The sequence below is a fragment of the Mytilus galloprovincialis genome, chromosome 6 (assembly GCF_965363235.1).
Source record: "Mytilus galloprovincialis chromosome 6, xbMytGall1.hap1.1, whole genome shotgun sequence".
Lineage (NCBI taxonomy): Eukaryota > Metazoa > Mollusca > Bivalvia > Mytilida > Mytilidae > Mytilus > Mytilus galloprovincialis.
The window spans coordinates 27,211,555-27,235,314 of record NC_134843.1 but is presented as its reverse complement, the minus strand read 5'-3'; the positions used below and the strand labels follow the sequence as shown (position 1 = coordinate 27,235,314).

The 23,760-nt window shown below is 31.1% G+C and overlaps 1 protein-coding gene across 2 annotated transcripts in view; it reads right to left on the bottom strand.

The window, feature by feature from the left end:
* Positions 1 to 11,321, bottom strand: part of LOC143079293 (ETS domain-containing transcription factor ets-5-like) — a 28,647-nt gene extending 17,326 nt beyond the window's left edge. The window contains exon 1 of one of the 2 annotated variants that reach the window (XM_076254540.1): positions 11,175 to 11,321. The gene's annotated coding sequence lies outside the window, so the exon portion shown is untranslated. Of the gene's footprint in view, positions 1 to 1,425; positions 1,543 to 11,174 lie in introns of those variants that run through there. The other variant, XM_076254541.1, reaches the window with a different exon arrangement.
* Between the last annotated feature and the right edge of the window lie 12,439 nt (positions 11,322 to 23,760).

Below are 23,760 nucleotides of genomic sequence, written 5' to 3'. Positions count from 1 at the left end.
ACTTTTTTGTCAAAACGTAGGAAAATATCTGGTAGTCATGTAATATTTTAGTCAACAGTATGTATACACTTTATGTATGCTATTTTCCATTCTTGGATACATAGAGAATAAAACATATTAAGTATATTATAGTTTCATACTTTAATATCGGATGGAAATTGCAAAATACATTAAAAGTCAAAGGACAGAAACTTACTCAAATTAACTATGTAAACTATGACAACAACAAAAAAGCATAGTAGCAACGAAAAAATAATAATGGAAGTGATATTTTGATAACTTTTATCCACATATATATTTTTTTTTATTTTTGCTGATTTATTATTTCAAAATTAAAAAAAAAAACTGTTACTTATTGTTTTCACTTCAAAAGCAACTTGAATAATGTTCAATAGTTTTTTTTTTCTTCAAATATATCATATGCTAAAAATATTTTTGTAACTGGTTCCCTTTAGACGAAATAAGACCATTAAAAAGACATTTATTACGCAAAATTATAAAAAAAAAATAACAAGTTGAAAAAAGAGAAGCTTTTCATCTGAGTAATTTGACGGAAGCAATAATTAGACATCTTAAATTTGTGGGTGGATGCAACACTTATATTTTATTATTTAAAGAGGTAGCTAAGAGATCAAATTAAAAATTACATTTCAAATGTATAATATGTTTAAAATTAACATAGCATGTGAAATATTTATACCCACCAAAAGAGAATTAAAACAATGACAGCATTCATAAAAAATACAATAACTTTTTTTTTTAATTTTGACTATTGTCGTAGATAGATAAAATATGAAAAAGGAAAGAAGGTAAAGAAAAATATCAAAATTGAAAATCGAAAAGAAGAAAACATCTAACAATATTTTTTTTCTTTTTGATAATAAAAAAAGAAAAATCTGCAATGAAATAAAAAAAAAGGGGGGGGGAGTATACAAAATAAGATAAATCACTCTGAATTGCACCAAGTCCACCGAGAAATGAATGTAAACAAATCTATCAATTATTAGTAAAAAAATTAAATTTTAAAAAAAATTGCATTATTCAATTAGCAGTTACTTAATTTGTATGTCAAAAGTCCACTTTTAACAAGAACGATGCAAATCAAAAATTCTATTGATAAAGATTCATCAAATTAAATTTTGTTTAATCTTATATATATGTCAGCTTCTTTTCGATTATTTTACTATTTCAAATACCAATGTTGTAAGAAATCTAAATATAACGTGTTTGAAATAGCAAAAAAAATAATAATAGCACTAAAATCAATCTTGCTAAATCTTGGAGTGCGCATATGCACTGCATATATACACATATATACCAACATTTAATATTTATTTTCTTCGACAGTGAAACCAAATTTGTAAATTTTTAATTGCTATTTGATATATTTTGCTAATTTAAAAGTTTTAAGTACACACTACTTACCTTGGTTAGCCAGTAGCAATGGATTATCATACAGTATAGAATAGTATAAAGATACATTAGTATTTAAATAGTGAGGTCACTACATTTGAATCTTTTTGTATCTGTTTAAACGTTGACTCACACTTTTTTCGGTATATCCCCAAATGATATCATATTTGGGGCTCTTTTCGGGTGAATAGGCTTTCATTTTTCAGTTAAATCATAAAAAGTGTTCCTATCTTTGAAGATTACAAAAAATATGGAGTCGGGATAACAGTTTTACATTTTGCGGTTATTTGGTGTTTTATTACTTTCTGATGTAGATAAATGTAACAAGGTGATTTCCTGCTAGAATGGTATTTCTTTTTCAAAATATCATTTTATCTCTTACTTTCTTCTTCTTTTTTGCAGTACTGTTAATAGTTGTTTTAACGATTAATTAAAATCTTATTAAATATTTCACGAACCTTAAGAACAATTTTAGTACCTTTTCACCAGTAGTTATGTATTGAAAATAATTATACATGTAGGTAATTGCTGCCCCATTTAACCTTTTACGCTAGACACTAGGTTAGTGATCTTAAATGGTATCTATTGGTTTTGGGAGGTCTGAGACCAAGTATTAAATGCTATGGTTAAACTTATATAAATTGATAATGAATCACATAGTATAGTAATTTAAACCTAATATATATCACACCTATACATTAGATGCACACTAATACAAAACCGCAACATGCACGTGTCCACATTTAGAACCGACTCAATTCAGATTAAAATACATTATCACCTGACTAACAGATAATGCAGATTTGTCATATGATGTTTTACTTTATATGGTATTGTGTTGATAGCTATTAACTTGTATACCTTGCATTTTCAAAATAAACAATATTTTCCATCTTACTTTTTTCATTTCCGGTGTCATAGATTTAATTTGGCGCAGTTGCACATTTATGTTCGAATTATTGAGATAAAGAGATAAAGCGCATATCTATGCACATGTGCTAAATTACATTTTTGTATTTTAGTAGCTTTCTAAATCCTTATGTTTCGCATTTGATATAAGAAGGTTGTAAAACATAAAACAAATATCTGTTCTCTATTTATGGTGCAAACAAGTTGATGTTTTACAAATCAACATAACCATGCGTTTACTATCTTGAATTAAGTTAGATATCATAAGCATAGTCGTACCAGTGCCAGTTCAAAGGGGTATACGATACAGTTACAGGGGAGGTAATGGCGTTGCTAACGTAAACTGTGACATATCGGGACAAGATGCATTTTTCGACTGATTTTTATCATTCAAACTAATTTTATTTGAAAACGAGTACATGGACCCCTATCTTTTAAAACGACATTTTGTTTCATTTTGCAGGAAGATTATGTGGATCAAATTTTATAAAACTGTAAATAGTGCAATTTTTTTAAATTTTGATAAATATACAGCAAAAATGACGTTTTTTTTCTCAATTTATGACCATTTGAAAAATATGAGTTATTTCTGAATAAAAAATGCATAAAGGATACTTATAAAATACAGAAATTACAAATTTATGAACAAGAAACAATTTGTGTTTATCTTTTAAAACAAAAAAGTTATTTCTTTCTTTCGAAAGAATACGGCAACAAATCGGAATTTTGAGGAAATATACAAAATTTCGACCTCATTTAACTTAAAAAGTAGCACATGAAGGTATATTTTTATTACATATTTGATTTAATCAGGCAAAAAATATCCTATATGGACATTTTCATCAAACTGTAAATACGGGATCAAAACTGTTTCGTATGCCCTTAAGCTGAATATATCAATCTCCAAGCCTTTGATTGGATCCATTAGAGGTTCGAAAGCCGTGCTTCCAGCATGCAGTCTTCGCTCGCTTCCACGGAGGTCATTAAAATTGGTTTAGAATACTTCTTTCAAATATGCACTTGTCTACTGAAACAAGGACGAATAAGAGAATAGTTTATACTAAAATACACTTTACTTGTGTACAATACAGAAGAGAAGATACAAAGAGAGCAATTCAAAATTATATTGTAAGTTGAAGAAAAACAGGCAAAACTATGACCAAAAAAAAAATAACTAACAAACAACATATCAACAAAAACACTTCCCCAGGATTAACACAAACCCCACCGGACACTTAGGTGAACCCAATGTTTTATCAAAAAGCTAGGTTAGCGGTTGTGTTGAACGGTTGTTATACGTTGCCAATAAACCTCTCTTCTGACTGGTCACTGATTAAATAAGCAAACTTTTATTTAAACGAGAAAGGGAACGCATGGCGAGCAATACAAATATTGCATTATAAATATGTCTTTCTCTTCCAAATTTATAGCATTTAAAACTTGTAAGCATCTTTTATATACCATTTTTATATCTGCTTTACTAGAATGAAATTCTAAACAGTGTGGCTGTGGCAATTGATTGACACATTAAATTCATACATTGACTGGGACAATTTATTGAACGTTTGTATGTAACAACTACTGCTCATTATGTACTTTTTAAAGACACCTAAACTATGGGGTCACTAAAGGTTCTCAACACCTTAATAAAGTAATTCGAAAAACTAATCAGAAATAACACGATATTTTGATTTATATCAATTATATAAATCAAAACATAAAGGTTATTCCTGATTAATTTTTTGAATTATTTTATAATTAAAGGCGTTAAGAAACCTTTGGTGACCCCACAGTTTAAATGTCTATCGTAGGTACGTCGTGAACAGTGGTCGTTACAGACAAACGTTCACGTAAATTGTCCCAGTCAATGGATGAATTTAATGTGTCAATCAATGGCCACAGCCACACTGTTTTGAATTTCATTCTATGAAATCACAAATGCATAAACATATTTCATTACTTTGATATTTTGTTAATTTTGTAGTAACTTTTGTATACCGCCTTTATATTTTGGTAACTGTGTATGATACGCATTTTTAAGCATAAAAATTCACAAGCGCAAAAACGCATTTTGTTATTTTGATATTGCAAATACATCAAAGATTTAAATCGAAACATAGATTGATGTTTCAAACAAATATAGAACAATTAAAAAAAAACTATTGCTACATATTTCATAAAGTCTGACTATTAGCACTATAATATTTGAAAAAAGTATTTGTGGATATTTTATTGTACTGAATAAATGATGGACTCAAAATGATGAAGGATACTTTGGTTTACAACAAGGTGTGTTTAATGTCACACATAATAACAACGACAAAAGACCCCGTCTGACCACTTAATGTCTGGTTCTCAACTCGTTTTTATCAGTTTATATGTCACCGTCTGCGAAACACTCCTCGGTGATTTTGTTTTGACGGCAAAACTTTTATTTGGTTTCTTGTACTATTAGAATGACATTGGAATTGTTTATGGCCGAAAGAGTAGAGAAGTTATTATAATTCTGAAACTTAAAACGTGCCATGAGAATTCACTAAACTTAATACATACATGTATATTGAAAATATGCACTTTTCATGCATGTTGTCAATTTAATCTATACGAAAGGTCAATTTGATTCAAAATAGTATTTACAAAATTGTCAGAAATTGGATATGTAGTTTTATTACTAGTTGAATATTTTATAAGACACGATTTGGTCTTAAAATAAAACTCAATAAGAGAAAATCGGGTTGAATTCAACCGCACAAGAACACAATTAATCTACACAATAAATTCTAAATACAGCCAAAAAATAAATAATAATCAGTCGAATTTGTGGCAAAAACTTTTATATTTGAGAAAACTATTGCATTTAGTCGATTATGAAATTATATGATTTTTTTTAAGTAGCATTAGCTATTAATCTTCTTTTGTAAAACAAAAAAAATGAGACTTTCCATCGAAATGTGTCACTAGTGGAGCAGGATTGCTTACTCTTCCAGAGCACCTGAATTCATCCATGTTTCTAGTGGGTATGTGTTGCTGTGTCTTTAGTTTTCTGTGCTATTGCTTTATGAAATTGTTTGTCTCTTTGACATGACATTGCCAGTTTCGCTCGACTTAGGATTTTCAAAGTCCTCGTGGTATATTCTGTCCCTTTTTAATATAGGTTATCAAGTGTGACAAATTCTATCAATTATGATTATTTCTTACTGTTGTTCAAATATTGAAAAATTGAAAAGAGTGTTTGTGCGCATATTAAAAAGGCATAGTATTATGAAGGAAAGTTTGACTTATTTTTTTGTTAATCTCCTTTTTCGCTTTGAAGCATGAAATAATTTGGTTAAAGGAGTGGGACTTATATTTATGCATTATTATTTTTCGTTTTTAAGTTCATAGTTCAAAGAAAATCTACTACGTGTCTCAAATTACACTGTGTTTGAAGTACTGTACACATGCTTCACTTTTTCTATGAATGGTTTGTTCTTTCGACTTCAGCCCAATAACTTATTAATCATTTATCTTTTTAAGGCACAGTAACACAATATCAATTTTGAAAATATATAATATTTGAGAATATAGCTGCGGGTACATTTTAAACTTATCAACGTTTGATATTCAAAGTGTTCCTTTTAATATTTTTTATATTTTTAAAATTATCCCATATTCTTCCTTTTTTACTCATCTTTATAAACAATATTGTGTACAGTGGTTTTTTTTCGGGGATGAGGAGCCTTTTGTCTAAATAAAACACCAAATATACAATCAAAAGATAAAAAAAGAGCTTGATATACCGACGATTTATATTCGGACCTATAGTTGTCAATTTCTGTGTCATTTGGTCTCTTGTGGAAAGTTGTCTCATGGGCAATCGTACATATCTTCGAAAATATTATTATGATTTCATTAAAACGATTGAATGAAATTAAGACCTGATATAAAAGAAAAAGGTTATATGCTATGGAAAAACAAAGCTGTCTGTTCGACCTTTGGTAATAGATTCAAAATTATTTTAACAAAACATCATTTTTTATTTTTTTTTTCATTTTTACCCCATGATACCTCAGCATGATACGGTGCGTTTTGTCCGCAACTTGCTTATTGTCCGCTTTTGCTTTTTGTCCGATACTTTTGCTTTTTGTCCATTGCTTTTTGTCCGTTTTGCTTTTAGTCCGATAATTTTGCTTTTTGTCCGACACTTTTGCTTTGAATGTCATTTTACTTCAGCATTATAAACAAGAGAATGTACGTTTCACATGGGCTGTAATGCTGTCTAAAATGGTTATTTCTAATAATCAATTAAACAATTACACCTTGAAGAAAAAGAAGATACATATGAAAGAAGAAAAGACAAGTTAAAATGAATATCTAGATATTTATACCAACAGATATATTTGACAATAATTTAATTTTGGATGTAACGCGTCTTCTGATTGGCTGACGTTATTTTGTTATGAGCCCATAGACATAATTTAGTCATGTGACCGTAACGTCATCAACGTTTTTCATGGTTTTCTACGGTTTAAAATGGAATTTAGAATTAAATTATAAGAAATGACTGTAATATTTTTTCTGTCTATTTGAAATAACATAAAAAATGTGGTGCACACTGTTAAATAACCCGCTACGCGCGTTATTCAGTGTGCACCAATTTTTTTATGTTATTTCTTCATAGACAGAAAAAATATTACAGTCATTCCTTAAATAAACTTTAATTTTTTATAAAAACCGAATCAATGAAAAATAGTTGATTCAGATTTGATGACAAAATTAATACTGGAAACCTAACCTCATATCCAATGTGTGATTTATCAAATTGGATGTTGACGCATTTAATAATAAAACAGGACACATGATGCAAATATAGCTGATTCAGCAATGTTACTAACTTAGGAAGTCACTGTTCACGTTTATAACATAAGTCATTAATAACCAAACTTAAGAGAAATTCCATGACCGTATGTGTGGGAATTGTAAATGCAGTACTCAGAAAAGAGAAATTAAATTTTTCGAAAAGGAACTATAACAACCTTTTCTAAACATGCAGTTATATAACGTGTAAAAATCAAGTCCTCGTATATATAACATCTTAGAATATATCCATGCCAAGATGTTAAGATGATAGGAGAGACAGATTGTTGAGCCAACCGCCCCGGGCCTCTCCACTCAAGGAGTTCTAATCCTAACATTGTGTAATGTTGAGGCCCCTTTTTTTTAAAATCCTGGATCTGCATCTGAATAGTTTGCAAATACGGAGGCAAATTAAAGATTTAGACAAGTAACCTAACTGTTCTTTCAGAGTACTACTTGAGGTTGGTCCTAGACTGTTACTGAGCATATCATTTTAATTTTACAAACTGCATCTTGAAACTCATTTGGGAAATTTGTTTATTTAACACCAGTTAAACAATTTTGAACTGGTTTGGTCATTTTAATATCATCTTCAAACATCTAAGCAATATTTCATCAACTCATAAGTGTTACTGTAAATTGTCAAACTATTTGTTAGCGATAAACTTAATGAACAAAGCTTAACAAAATATGAACATGCATGATCCTACTGAACGAAAATGTAATTGAAAAATAACTTAAACACAACTTAACATTTTGTGGTTATATTATTTTATTTGTTTCAAACAGGACGAAAATATGTAATGATTATGATTTCACTTAACATAAGTAAATTAATTCATTGATAAGCTAAGGTTTTAATTGCTTTTTCCTCTAAAACCACATCATATGTGTATGCGACGAAATCCGACGATTGTGTGTATGCTCCTCCATTACTCATGGTAAAACATTAAAATGATCACGAACTTTCAAACATTTCATGGCGCCTGCATTGGGTTTTTATCAGTTGGTGGTGACCAAAAAGCGGTGTGAAATTTTAAAGTAACAAAGTGACCAACAATATTAAAGATGTAACAAAGCTAGGACATTTTTATAAAATACATAACCGGTCAGTATGTATATAATATATAGTGTGGTTTCTTTTGTATATTACTGTTTAGTTGAAAATTAAATATATATGAGAAACTTTGATTACACACCATTTTATCATTAGTAGATTTTATCATTAGTAGATATAGTTAATATAATAGTTTCAAAACATGCAAATGATACATTAGAATGGTACAATCAGATTCAGAAATACATTATATTTGTGAATTATAAATAAAAATATTTGTGAAAAATTTTGCAGTAAATATTTAAATAAGGTCTACATGCAATAATCCTTTAATTGTATACTATATCAATTTAATATTTGAAAGTAAAACTTTGGTTTAATCTAAGATTTTAAAGTTGATGACGTCATGGATTTTGAAGATATATTGCACTAGTGCAATATTGGAATTTATTGCACGCTAACTTTTGGTTACTTTCTGTGGGAAGTATTATATTGCTATACAATAATATGGTATCTTGTGCCATTAGGTTGTTTTTATGTTTTGATGTGTAGATACATTTCCAATTACAAACGCGTTTGTTTTGGGGTGGCGAGGAGGGAGTGAGAAAAAACACAGAAAAAGAACCAAACAAGCAAGCAAAACAATAAAATATCCTTAAAATGTATAAATTTTAAAGTTTACTATCTGGCATTATTAAGAGACTACCTCATGTCTAAATAAAGGCAACGGTAGTATACCGTGTTCAAAGTTCATAAATCGATTGAGAAAAAAAAACAAACTCCGGGTAACAAACTTAAATTGAGGGAAACACATCAAATATAAGAGAACTACGACACAACCGAAACACAACTCTAAAATGTAACACACACAGAAACGAACTATAATATAACAATAGCCAATTGAATTTCCTGACTTGGTACAGGACATTTTAAGAAACAAATGGTGGGTTGAACCTAGTTTTGCGGCTAGCCAAACCTCGCGCTTTAAAAAAAAATCCGAATATTAGAATATTAGAAAATATTTCTGAATTTCTGTAAAAGACAATCAACAATGTTTTCGGACTCCCCAGATAAAATTGAAATATCAGTGTATATATAGCAGCATTACAGATTCCAATACTAACCAAACGTAAATGTAAATGTTAAGAAACAAAACAGATACAAACGATGCCTTTTTGGTACTAAAAGTTCACTTAGAATAATTCATCAGTGATTCATCTGTCCTTCTAAGTAAAATTTTTAACTATTGAATGAATTCTCTTTTCTCAGTCGCGATATTTTTGTTTTAAGTGTTGATATTTGTACATAAAGATAATTCCTTCTAATTTTCATCAAAAGACAAAATTACAACAATTTAAAAAGAGGATTAATTCGATTTGGTAATAATGATTTTGACAGTGATTCATCGGTCGTTCAAAGGCCTTGTAAGATCAAGTTTATGCTTCAAGCTAACTTTAAAAGAAATCTGCTTGACCGCATAGGCATGTAGGCCAAGAATAGCACAAAGTGTAGGCATTTCTTACTGCAAACATTTTAAAAGCTAGAATGACATGTTTTATGAAATGGAAATACCACAGAAAAATTCACTTACAATATACGAACTCGAAAACCATTAAAGAACATGTTCTGTTCTCTTTTCACTTAATGCCCGTGTCTGTACCGCAAATATCTTTTTTTTTGTTGTTGAAATTTTATTATATTTTTACAAAATGTATAAGTCAGTCTACCTTTTTTTTAGTTTGTATTAATATAGGGCATTACAAAAATTCGCTAGTAATTAAAAAAAATAAGTGGATTTATTTGGAAATATAAAACTACGAAATGGAAACAAAAGCGTATATTTTAACAGGTTTCATTTTCAGTTAATTAAAAGCAAAGAACCGTATAAAAAGTTGAGACTGTAAACAAATAAAACCGCAAAAAAAAAACGGAAGGGATTTATCTTAAAATAAATAAAAATTCAATATTTTTACGGAAAAGTAAAATGAAACGAAATGTTGAATATTTTTTGTATTTTCTTGTGTTGCATATATAATTAATTCACGGAATAAATGAAAACTCAATTATTCTTTTCTGTATTCATTCATATATATCATATTCATTTATATATTTTCCTAATATTTTAGTTTTTTTCACCGGAAAAAAAAATGAATTAATACATTACTTTTTTTCTCGTTTTGTTCCAAGTTTTTTTTCATTATAGTTGTCTGTTACATATTTAAAAAAAATGAGGATATCTATTATCCTATCAATGCAGGTTAGGCAATATCAATAAAAATAATTAAATCGACATTATTTTGTCTAGCCCATTAAACTAATTAAAATTTATACATATAAGGTATTTACAGAATGTACACATTATAAGTAATTGATATGCAGGCATTTGTTCTCAAATTCTTACCCATATAAATATATAAAATTCCTGTGATTGCTATCTTAGAATTTTACTTAAATTTCAATTGGGAGAACACGTGTATTACTTTGCGTTTGACTGGATATTGTTACTAGCTACATTGTCAAATACTCGCGGATGAATCATATCTTTACTCTTAATATTTAGTTTTTCACTTGCATATAAAAGTGTTGATTGTTTCATATAAAAATCAACCAAACACAAACAAATTGGTTGGTTAAAAAGGACAATTGAATAATATTCATAAAATTTGAAAATTAATATTTTTAAATTTTCTATTTTGTTTGCTACATGCTTTATATATTTACGATACATCTTTTAGTTAATTTTTTATATTGCTATAAGATTAAATAGTTTTTTCCTCTGAAAGATGATATATATATATATATATATATATATATATATATATATATATATATATATATATATATATATATATATATATATATATATATATATATATATATAAATAAATAATCAAATACATGCAGAAACAATATATTCATAATAAAATATATATAAATAATATTTTTTTAAAGTATTTACCTTCGTTGCAGGTAAAAGTCCAGCATTTTTCAATGTCTTTTCTCACAAATTTTTAAAACAGCCAACACTATTAAATATTTCTTCACCACAGTTATATACAAAGGCTACATTTACTAAGTTGAAATAATAAATGAAATAAATTTTCAAGTGTTTACTAAACAAGTACTGTTTGCACTAAGTGACTTCTCTTTGTCAAAGTGTCCAAAATAAAGGAGTGTGGTTTGTATGTTTATGTGTTTATTTATTAATATGAAAATATTTTGACTTACAATGCATCAAATGCACTTCACAATTTTTTAATATATTTTTTTCTTGCTGGAATTTGTACTTGAACAAAGCCGTTAAGACATAAAATAAATATCGAAAAATATTTACTATTTAATTTAGTGCAATACATTTTTATGTAAATTCAAAGAAGAGTTGTCTATCTTGATCTGAGGTAAGCTAGTACTCCAGTGTACTTTAAAGTTCATATTGCGGTTTTATAAATGGGTGACTCAATTGATTTTTTGTTATCTACAAAATAAGTACAATCAACAATTCAACGGCGACAATTATGAAAATTATACTTTTAACCTCAAATAGTAAAATGATAGTACTTTACATTTACGGAAATTTTACTACGAATTGTACACACGAAAAAACATGTCCTTGATCGAGTAAAAATAATTCTTTTCATGAAAACAGGAAAAATGAAAAATTTCCCTTATCTTTTGGGGTAAAACTGAAGGAGAAAAAACATGAAGAAAGTAAGAAGTAGTTGTCAAACGTGGTGAAACGTGTCTGCATAGCAACTATCGCTTATTGGGGAATATAAACTCCATCTGACTTTTGAAATTTAATTTTTGAATCGACCACCAAAGTTTAATATTTGTCTGTCGAAGATTTAGTAGTCAACAGTTCAAATAACGCGAAAAAATATATCAAGCAGTTGCCTCATGTGCTTTGGCTTAAAAATACATGTAGATGAAAATGAATAAAAATTTCCTTCGAAACCATTTGCAGTATTAACCAGAGACACAGGACTATAATAACTTGATATCAATCCCAGATATGAAGAATTCAAGAAAGGTCTAAGACAAAAACCCATTAAGCTACAAATACACAAATAGAAGCGGGTTTAGGCGGCGGGACAAGGGTGCCGACCCCCTTTGGTGGGAAAAAATGGTTGATTATAAAAGAAATCACTGAAGTATGAATGGAGAGGGTCCCCACTTTGGCAATGACTGCACCCTCCATTATGAACATTTCGAGAAAAATCTATTTGTGGCCTTGAAACAGCGACCGTTAAACATACTTTTTACAGGTCTCACTCCTAAACGTTACCTTGAAGGTGTACTACCCCCCCCCCCCCCCCCTCCCTCTCTCCTCCTATTTTCAGAAACCTGAATCTGTTTCTGGTTGGTTTTTATCTAAATATACTGACGCATTTCGACAGTGTAATTTGGAAGGTTTTAATAAAAGTCAACGAGAATTTTCAAATTACTATGATCCGGGGAATACATATAAAAGTCTAGTCTTGACACTTTATTTTTGAAGGTTCGTGTTATCATAAGGAGTTGTTATATAATCTAAAGTTGTACGTCATGACATAAAAGAACACAAGATTAAAAGTTTTTATTTTGATGTTACAATAAAATTATTCTTTCCTATACTTGTCTCAAGAGTGTGCTTATACTTGAGATGAAGTATTTCATCCCATTCATAAATAGTATTTATTGGCGTGAGAAATGTATTACCACGTTAAGTAATTCAAGATCACATACATGTCATATTAGTTAATGACAAAACAATTCAAACCATTAAAAGAATGTATATTATTACAGATCTGTATATATAATAGACATGTATCTATACAGTTATGACGTATGACGGATAATTTATAGATCAAAAGAATTCCAAGGTCACAGTACATGTAGTTAACAAGAATAATTCAAATAGTTAGAATATTTAATAATGAATAAAATGGAAAATGAAATCAGGATCTGAATTAAAAATAAAAACATGACAAACCCATCCTATCTGTCGTGTACATTTCTACTTTTGTTTTTAACATTTTTTATAAATTTTTGTTTAGAAGAATAAGTTTGAATTAATTTCATTTAATTAAAAAAGGGTCATTTTGAGTACTTATCATTGAAATCAAAAGATATCAAACTACTAAAGAACTCCAACAATGTAATCAGATGCTAGTATAAACATCGGTCCATATCTATAACTAACTTATGCAAACATGTAATATGTATTACTTACATGTCACTGTGGTTGTGTCCAAACAAGATCTTACTATTCAAAATCGTTTTAAACAAATATCTAGAATATTTAATACTTATTATCTCAGATTTCTAATTATAATTCACGCCATTTCATTGATTTGTTCGCAGCCGAAAACATTTACATACTATATATTTTGCGCCTGTCCCAAGTCAGGAGCCTCTGGCCTTTGTTAGTCTTATATCATTTTAACTTTTAGTTTCTTGTGTACAATTTGGAGTTTAGTATGGGGTTCATTATCACTGAACCAGTATATATTTGTTTAGGGGCCAGCTGAAGGACGCCTCCGGGTGCGAGAATTTCTCTTTGCATTGAAGACCTGTTGGTGACCTTCTGCTGTTGTTTGCTCTATGGTCGGGTTGTTGTCTCTTTGGCACATTCCCCATTTCCATTCTCAATTTTATAGTAGTATAACACCTTAAAATAAAATAAAAAGATGGAAGAATTTTCAATTTGGAGACATACAATTTTGCTCCGTTCGAAAACTTCTTATTTTTTTCTGCTACCAAGAACTGCCATACTGCACGTACGAAGGAAATCATGTAAAATAATAAGTGTTCAGTTTTTAACAGTTTATAGTTACGTTTCTTATTCCATCCTTTTTGTTGCTCAGTTTAACCATTAAACATATCTCAAAACGTTAGAAATAAAAAGGAAACAAAACACATTTTATTATGCACACCTATAATTGTTGAATGCAAGTATATTTTTGATAATTTATATTCATAGTCTTTAGGTGTATCACGGTACATGTACATGCAGTAACTACACGTTTATAAGACAATTTTAAACTTAAGATGGCTATATGCATGCATGTGTTTTTCCAATCAACAAACTACAATTTGCCATTACCTTGGCGTAATACAATTTTATTTGCCATTATTTTGGCGTAATACAATTTGTTTTGATGTGTTATCAATATCCATTAAAGATAAAAACCAGTGTCACATGCTGTACTAGATCTAGGTCTCGTATATTACAGACGTGCGGAAAAGCAACAATAACTTATACTTAATTTATTCTTTACGTAAGTACAAATGTATAAGTTGCATCATGCATTTGTAATGGACAATGTATCATGGACAATGAAAGGTAGTGCAAACATGTTTACCTCGCAACATTCTACACATATGCCTGTTCCTGGTCACGAGCCTTTTATTCACTGACTGACGTTTGTTGCTGTATATCATTTTTGTTTTTCGTTTTTTGATATACATGTATGTACACATGGTACATAAATCAGGACTGTTTTGTACATACTATTCTCGTTTGAATTGTTTAACATTTATCACACTAGGTCCTGTTATAGCCGACTGTGCAGTTTCGGTTTTGCTCATTGTTAAAATCTGTACAGTGAACTATAGTTGTTAATTTTCATGACATTTGGTCTCTGCTAGTGAATTTTACCTTTGCAATCATACAATTTTTTTCATTTTTATATTTTTCAAATGGGGTTATCTCCCGTTGAACACGTGAAAACAAGCGTGATAAGCATAACCACATTAATTCAATAAAAAAACACTTTATTGTCTAAAATCTAATGAAAAATGTAAAAGGAGTAGGTCCGGTAAGGGCCGATTTTGGCCTCAAATTTCAGGTTCATCTAACATAAGATTTTGGACACTTTTAAACACTTAAGTGACTATTTCAATTGATTCAAATAGTTTATGTGACAGATTTTAACTGATTAAGTCATTAAAAACCCTCCGATTCAGGCTAAAATATGAAAAATCTATCAAATATGCAAAAAATCGTCACTGTTCAGATGGTTTTTGTCAAAGATGAAAGAGTCCGCAGCCGTGTTCATCCTCAACCTTTATATATGTTATGTATTATCATCAAATGGAACCTATACTTCATTATTCATTATGAATGAACACGAATGCGTCCACTTTTAACTTAAATGCTCAAGTTGTGAAGATTTTAGTAATTTAGCATGACTTAATGATGTTAGTACCCGATATATATCACGGCCGACACTCGGCTAACCGAGAGATTGGTCGGTTAATCTATATTGAGTATGCGGCTATATCGGCGGTTGGTCTGTTAATCGGGTTGGCTAAAGTCTGTTAATCAGGTGTTATCGAGAAAATCATTGAAAGTTCAGCATGTTTCATTGTACAACTTTCTAAATATATTTTCATCATAAAAAGTATTCATGTCTAACAAAACAATTCAATGTACTGAATTCAGTGGTGTAATTATTATTTTTCTAGCTTCGATGTACGATCTATAAAATGAAAAGGCGGGTTACTCATCAATAAATTTATACACATTTTACACACATATAATGTACACAAAATGACACATTGGTTAAATTTACTTGCATTCAATATCTTTAACATCGAAAAAAGAAAGGCATTATATTTGTTAACCATATTGATATCATTGTGTGAAAAATCTACACGAAAATCTGTATTTTAGTGACATAAATCAATCTTTATTTAAAACCTGGTCTGTTAATGGGTCGGATGTATAAAACCCGGTCTGTTAATTGGTCTGTTAAGAGTTTTGGATGGCAATAAAAGTATATTTTACTGCTATATAAGGTGTTATCGGATCAAATGAGTAGGCTCAAGACGAGCGGCAAAAATTTACGAAAACAACACAAGAGAAATGAAACATTACATATACGGAAAGAACACATGAAATGGAAAATTGATAAAAGTGGTTTCAAAAAGTGTAATATTAAAGTTATATTAATTTCATCCAAGAATGATCGCATATATCATGTTGATTCTGTTTAATTGTAATGAATGACACAAATTTGTCATCTACATTGGTAACCAGTATATAAATCAGAGATAAACATCGTAATGTAACTAAAAATCAGTAAGTAAAATATATTGGGATGACAAAATATGAAAAATAAAGAAAGAATAATGACTAATAAATAAAATGTAGAAAAAATGACATAACAATTCAAAGAAAACAATACCCCCAATCCGGACCCACATGGTATACACGAGAATCTGGATGGAAACGCAGACTATAGAATAATATATAAGGACAGTAGAGAGTGATACATTGCTAAAAACGAGAGAAAAATAATACTTGTTTAGGAATACACACATGAAACACCGATGGCTGTTGAAACAGTTACGGATTGCGATGTACTTATATTGGTGACAAATTCTAGAAGTTTACATGCGGACAACTATGGTGGCAGGTTAATGCCATTTTGCGTTTTAGTGCTTTAGCGTTTTCGCCTTACATATTCTATATGGCGAAAACGCGAAATTGCGAAGTCGAAAAACGCGAAAACGCGAAACCGATTTCTTGTTTTCAACTTCGCGTTTTTACGTTTTTGACTTCGCGATTTCGCCTTTTCGCGATTTCGCATTTCGCCCTTTAGAATATGAAAGGCGAAATCGTGAAAACGCGAAATGGACTTCACCGGCCAACATAGACAACTGTAGTTCTCCTCTGCACTTAAGTAGAAAGGAACTAAACGAAATAAAATGAATTGAAACTTAAAATAACCAAATGTAGCTGCATTCGCTCTTTTCCGTTTATTTCTTTAGAGTGATTTGTAAACAACATATGACTAAGTAATAGCAAAAAAGAACCAATTGGATGATGCTGACGAATTAGGGTTTAACGTCCAGTGACAAATATCATGTTTATATGTGACCAGAACACGTTATATGTACCCTGTGTTGTATAAAAAAGACACTTTCAGTCGGAATTGAGAACGTGCTACTTCGAACAGACACAGAAATTAAGGTCGATTGAAAACGTCAATAAAAAATTCATGCATATTCCAGAGGCCAATCCATATCACGCTATTTAGAAGTGACACACCCTTCAATAAAATGCAAAGAAACTCAAAATAAAAATACTCTTTCTATGATACTGTGGTACCGTATTGTCATTTTTGTTTACTCAGGAACATCTCATTCTTAAAATTTTCAAGGGGAAAATATAAAGGTAGCACAATTATTGTCGTGGCTAAATAACTCTTAACTGACAAAATTTCAATTGTCCAACCCATTAACAGACTTTATTCCCATTATTTTCACTAAAACGTGGTATTATTCACGATATTTTACAATTATGAAATATTTACTAATGTCAATTTATTTTTTAGAACCACAGTACTATTTTTTTGTCCTTTAAATGATATTTAAATTTGTTTGTTTCGCCTTTTATTTAAAAAATTGCTATGCGTATAAGCATATATACTACATACTTGCGCGACGCCTTTTAGTTTTACTGAATACTGTGCAGACTAAGAAATGTTTTTACAAGTGCAAAATGTTCTATTGTAGATATCATTTTGTCAGACACTTTTCTTTTTTTGATTTGGTTCTTATAACATGCCAAAAATCTGTATATTTAATAGAGTTTAACATTAAATTTAAAAGAGTTTTACTCTTAACAGACGTATAACCAACCCGATTAACAGACCAATCGCCCATATAGCCGTATACTCAATATAGATTAACCGACCAATCTCTCGGTTAGCCGAGTGTCGGCCGTGTATATGCATTATAGCTTGTTGTTCGGTGTGAGCCAAGGCTCTGTGTTGAAGGCCGTGCATTGACCTATAATGGTAACCGTTTACTTTTATAAATTGTTATTTGGATGGAGAGTTGTCTCATTGGCACTCACACCACATCTTTCTATATCTATTGTACTGTCAAAAACAGCCCATATTTGTGTAGCAGAAACATTATACTTTCCAATAAATAGCTAAAAGATTACATTTTCACAATTTTGAGAAACTGCTATATTTTGGGGCCAAAATGGGGTCTTACTGAACCTACTCCTTTCAGAAAACAGGGTATCTACCATATCATCAACTCATTATCGTTAAAGCTGTGATCTAAACATGTCGTCATTAGGTTTAAAAGTAACTAAGAAAAATGTAGTATTTTTATTTTGAATTCAATCAAAATTTTGAAAAAATCATAATGTCGACATACAGGAATAAGATATCCAACAGATACAAAAAGTCGTCATACTTTACAATTCATCACTACCAAGTTGCTGATTAAATATAAAGTAATTGTATTCAGTTGTTCACGAGAAAAAGGCGTCAGAAATAATATGTAACAGTAAGACAAAAAGACAAAAAGAAAGGCGAATAAGGTGTATATGAAATATCGCCATAGCACTAAGTGGGGTAAAGATCCTCGACAAAAATATCAATCATTTAAAAGATATTGCATATAGAAATAAGTTCGATCGTACATTTCAATATGTATCAAATATATCATAGTTACAAAACTTATTAAGTAAACCATAATGTATGTCGGTTGTCTTGATTGATGGTAAATAAGGGTCCAGCGGCAAATAGTTGATGCATTTAAGGCCAAGGTTGACACATACCACTACGAAGCAGCAGGTATACCATTATTAGGCTAGGCATGTGATTAAAAAACACAAACATCTCATTCTGCACTTGATGCCAGCATGATACTCTGTGATGGTGAATGGATCTAGAAGGAGGAATGACACTGTCAGTTCACTTGGTGCATAACATATTGAATATGTATATAGTACTAGTATTCAATTGATGTTGTGGCATACATGTGTCTCAGACATGCGTCGTACATGTTATGGCATGAATGATATATGACACTATTTTTTCTATCAAGAGTTGAAATCAGACGTATGTATTCTAAATATGTTGTAAATCACGTACGTTAATGAGGTGAGAATAAAGCCGAGGGGTACAAGTTCTGTGTATTCTATGGACGGTATAAATTATCACTCGAATTACAGTAATATACTGTAAACAGGCAATTTTTCGCGGCAGTTTTATCTTTTAGCTATTTTCTTCCGTATCATGCATGTAATTTAAGACGCTGAACATTCACCTCAGCAGGTTTTTCAAGACGGTGTCTTCAAAAAAAGTGATTTTTCAGTAGAACCATAGGGAACAATTTAGTCTTAAAAAAATACATATACATAAATTAACACCAGAGTTTTCGCTGACAACTGTCTTGCTGTACAAAAATAATATGAGACAACTCAAAGCCTTGCTGACTATTGATGCACAAATTGAGCATTAGAAACACGAGGAAAAACTTAGTGTTGACCAATGTGCTCTGGAATGGCTTATAGGTTCCTGCCTCCACTATCGCACCCGTCTAGTTGACCATTGTAAGAACAGGTTTGGTAATTACTACTATTACATGTAGTAGTGATATGATAAAGTAAGTAGGATTGCGGCTTCGGCATAAGGTACATGTTTTATTGTCATCTCTTGTGCATGTATTCAGTAACTATAACCAGATCAAGATTAAATGTCTGTCGAAGAAAGACCTTTTCTGCTTTATCAGTAAGAACCATATGAACAGTAGCTTCCTTTTCAGTGGCAGATCCAGACAATTTCATAAGGATGGCCCACTGACTGCCCTGGAGGGGATGCCTGCTCCAGTCGTGCCTCGGGGATTCCCTATATAATCAACCAATGTCCCCCTGCCCCCTCCCCCTAAATCTGCCTCTGCCTTCAGACACACACTATCGTTCACAAAAGTTCTGAGAGTTACAACAAGCAGTATCGTTCAATGTACGCCGTATCCATGTACTACTGGAACATTGATGTATAAAAAGGAAAACGTTAACGATGAAAAGATCAATGGTGGCGGATACAATTTTTTTATAACCTCAATAAAATCTTAATAATTTATTAAAAAAAATAGCAATTTTGTTTTACCAATAATGAATGCAGTAGCCTTTTTTTAAGGAAAACAAATCATTAAAATCTTTGAAGTCACTGTGCGCATCGAGCAAGCAGCCATTGTAATATCGTATTCAAGGATAAAAAAGACAAACAGTTCTGTGTGCCCTAACAGCAGCTTGGAGATAAATTGACACACTACGAAAATAGCTGGAATGATTACAAAACATAAGTTGTCTCAATATCAGTAGGTACGTGTATTGTTGTAATCAAGTAGAGTTTTGATGGGACCACATAAATTTTAGCCAATAACTAAAGAAAAAGAACGAATCTACGAAAAAAGAACCAGATAGAAACCATACATGTAATGCTAACAATCTTGACAATATACGCCATCTTCTAATCGAACACAAGCAAGAAAATATCTAATGACTTTTTTAAGTGAAAATAACACTTTTTAAATACGTGCGTCAGAAGCATTTTTATTTCTGGTTTTACCATCATACGGAACGCTACAACATTCACATTTGAAAGCCATATATATATATATATAAATAAGTAGAAACTAACTACCAAAAGGATATTTACACGTAAAAGCAGAGCCGAGTTCCCTCAAAAGGTGGCAGGGAATAGAAATATCGTTATTTCTGTCTTTTTCCGACCGATTATCATAGTTGAATCCTATGTAAAATTGGACGTCTTTGTTGTACTAGAGCTTTCTTACAAATTGACGAAAGGTACGTATGATTGACGAATCATACGTAAGACACATTTGAGGGATCCTTTATTCATGATAACACGTGATCCCACGATAAAGTGCACAGGTGACGACGATGAAAGTTTTGAACGACCTTGACTGGCTAAACAGCCCTTGAACAGTCGGATATGACTTCCACCTTGCATTTAGGCAGCAACAATTTGATTTTCTGGGGGGGAAGGGGGGGGTTATTGTTTTTTTTGGAAAAAAAAGTTTGTTTCCAGGTTTTGGTGAAAAAATAATTTGTTTTGGACATCGAGAAAAAAAAATTGTTTGTTTCACCCTCAGCTGCCACTATATGTAATGCTAAAATTGAAAGAAAAAAAAATGTTTTCGGTTTGTCGCTAAAAAAATAAATTGTTCTTCGCCATAGGCGAAAAAAAAAGTTTGCCCAGAAAAAAAACCCATAGCCCCCCCCCCGAAAATCAAATGGTTGCTGCCTGACGTGTTTATCATAAAATAATGATTGACTTTTGAATGCTTTAATATCACAATATTTTTACACGTGTGCAATCTCAAAATAGCCATTGGCTCCGGGCATTGGCTATAAAATGCGTTGCTTCACTTAGACCGTTAAAATTTTTGAAACGCTTTTTTTCACAGTATAACTGGGTGCTTGTTCGCCTTTTTGTTTTTGACCATTTGAAACTTTCTATATACATGTAGTATGCCATATATATAAAATAGTACGTTAATATTAAAGAGACTACAGCAATTATATTTTCGTTGATCTTCATTTCCATATCTTTGTTTGTTGGATATTTGTCTCCTGGACATTTATCTTATATCTAACTACTTGTTTTAAAAAAAATGCGCGTGTGTGTGTGTGTGTGTATGTGAACGATAATGGGTGAAATATATCATTTAAACTCACTAGTCGAAAACAAATTGACAAACACCATGGAAAAAAACCAAAAAGACAAAAAAACAGGTAAGAAAACACAAGCTAAAAAACAGAGCAATACGAACTCAAACGAAAACTGGGATGATCGACGGTAATCCATGTACACATGTGGTACCAGCGTCCTTGCTTGTGTTCAAACCAGGAAAAACATGTATAAACAAATCCACCACTGATCGATCAATAATAATTAGCAATTTAAAACCAATTAGTCACGTTTAAAAGAATGAGAACAAATTAGTTCTGGCATTAACTGACGAATTAGATATAACTGTCAGCAAAGACAAACCGTGCAAATAATTTGGAGAATAGTTAGGAAACAGAATAATTTCATACTTATTTTGTTTTGTCTCAATTTTTGAATTAACCTCAGTTCGGTCTTTAAAAATTTGTTTAATCAATGAAAAAAAAATCATGACTTTTTCTTATAAAAATGGGAAACTTGCATATTATTGCTGAAAAGAAACCGATAACCACATGACCTCATACTGAAATTGTCGTTCACAAACGGATAATAATATTTTTAATCAAACTTTTATTGCTAACTGTATTTTAATTGTTCATAAATTTGTCCATACATTGTAACATTTTCGTTTCAAGTTCTCGCCCTCTTTCTAAGCCCGATAAATATTGTTCATACGACTCTCTTGCTAGTTCGCTGACCGACTTTCTTTTTTTCTTTGGGGGCTCTTCCTCGTCTTTCTGTTCCCCAGCTACATTGACCTCTGCTGGTACATTGGCTACTGCTGGTACATTTACCACTGCTGGTACATTTGCCGCTGCTGGTACAGTTGCCACTGCTGGAACAGTTGCCACTGCTGGAACATTTGCCACTGCTGGCACATTTGCCACTGCTGGTACATTTACCACTGCTGGTACATTTGCCGCTGCTGGTACATTTGCCACTGCTGGTATATTTACCACTGTTGGTACATTTGCCGCTGCTGGTACATTAACTTCTCCTAGTACAGTTTCGTGTGCTGGAATATTGTTCTCTGGTGCGATATTGTCAACGCGGATGACATCATTATCATGTGCGTCTGTCTCATCAGCGTGCAAGTCTGGCAAATCTTGATAATCGACATCCACAATCTGATGCCGGACATCAACTGCTGGAGGTATAACTGTCTTTAACTGGAATATAAATTAGGACACACATATAGTTAAAACATCTTTCTCACTGTTATTTGTTATACACAAGCATGTTTTTTCCGACTCATAATTATTACAGCTTTATAACGGTAAAGTTTTCCGTTTTTTCACATTTTTGCGTGTACAGAGCACCTTAAGCATTATGTTTCCTTAATATTTTTAAATGCACTATATGAACATTTTACAAATCTACAGTCTTAACGCATGATCTGTTATATTGTTATTTCTAAACTTAATATTTAAAGATTTCTGCATGAATCTAGAGCAATTATTCCCCCCTAAAACAAGTTTTAAAATAAAACATTGTAAGGTGCACTCGATTTTTTGTAAACAACAAAAAGACTAGCACAACATAAACTTTTGCGTAATCTAGGATTTATTTACATTCTAAATAATCAAGTATATGGATTTATTTGTAAAATCATTGCTTAATTTTCAATATAATTCATAATTACTATTTCCAATCAGCACGTCTTTTTTCTGGTTTTTTTTTCTCTGATTTTTTTAGGGGAAAAGGGGGGGGGGGTGCTGTTTAGACATTGAAACTCTTTTGAAAATGCTTAGTTTTTGTATGTATGAAAAATGTTTTAAATTTGATTGATGAAGCGATTTATATTGTTTCACTTAATAAATTAAATTACCGGTTGTTTCTTTTCTAAGGGGTGCCCTTTCTGCTGGTATCTGGTATTGTTTTGTTTGATTTCCTGTATCATTGTGGCTATTTCGTTGTTAGCTGGCACATAACTGTCCCTTGAAACCTTCTTGATTTGGTCGCTCATGCGTCTTTTGAGCTTTTCTATTTTGCCGTCCTGGTAAAGTTGTGCGGCTGCCATGGGTAAATCAGCGCTGTTCTTTACGTCTGCTAACACTG